Source organism: Gossypium hirsutum, chromosome A06 (assembly GCF_007990345.1).
Source record: "Gossypium hirsutum isolate 1008001.06 chromosome A06, Gossypium_hirsutum_v2.1, whole genome shotgun sequence".
Taxonomy (NCBI): domain Eukaryota; kingdom Viridiplantae; phylum Streptophyta; class Magnoliopsida; order Malvales; family Malvaceae; genus Gossypium; species Gossypium hirsutum.
Window position 1 is genome coordinate 34,956,902 of NC_053429.1, and position 1,213 is coordinate 34,958,114.

Sequence of the window (1,213 nt, forward strand, 5' to 3'; positions counted from 1 at the left end):
GACAAGCTCTTAAACACAATCTTAATTTGAGTGCTCTAGTCCAAATTGGCCTCATTTTCCATGGCATCAAGAAAGTATCTCATAAGAGTTATCATATGGTCTTTGACCATAGTATCGAGCTTTTGTTGGGCATACATCAAGCTAGTTATAACAGACTATCGAGCTAAGGTAGCTTGGCCTCCAAACATGTCTCCTAGCTTATCTAGAATCACTTTGACAGTCTTACAACTCTCCAGTTGCTTATATAGGGTGTTGGTCACGCTTGCCAACAAATAGCAATGAGTTATCTCATCAGACTCCTCCAGCATTTTCTAGCCTCAACTTGAATGGTCGGAGGATACTTATTATTAAGAATTGTTTTAAGTTTCTCACAATTTAGGATACTTATGAGGTTCCTTTTCCGTTCCTTATAGTTATTTCCATTTAGTTTGTTTTCAATGAGTATGTTCAATAAGACAGTTGGTGTCATTTTCGAACTTAAAATAAAACTTTCATGTATTAATATCTTTGTATTAAGCAAATGTTTGAAAATGTTTTGCAACATTACAATATGCATTAAGATTATTCATGCGTTTTACATTAAACCTTGAAAACATTTGTAAGTGTTGCAACGATAATTCCAACATCCATTAAATCAACCCACTGTTGGGTGATCATGATCAACTAGTAAGAACATGGATTTCCATCCAATTAGTACATGAACCTAATTCCTAAAGCATTTACACGTACTAATAATTGTGTAATGTTTAACCATATTTCTAACTTAAGTAAAGCTCCGTGGGGAGTTACATAACTAGAAGATATTGAGTGTATAACCATCAACTTAACACCCATTGCATCATGCACTACAAATGAGTCATCATGGAACAATCTCACAGAGTAGCATGTTGTGACTAGTTGTCCTCTTTGAAGACAATACTTCTTGAAATATCTTATGATAGTACCTACCATGAAGGCTGGTCCAACTATTATACGATCACAAAAGAGTTCTACTTACTTTTAGGAAATCTCCTTAGTGAGATCCACGTGACAATCCTATCGTGGTGTAGTTAAATTTTCATGTCATCACAAGAGACCATTGATAAATGCCATAGGTAGAGGTGAGCAAAATTCGATTCAATTTGGAAAAAATTGAGAAAAAAAGTTCAAATTTCGAATTATTCGAATTAAGTTAATCGAATCAACTTGATTTTTTTTTGAATTTTGAGTTTGA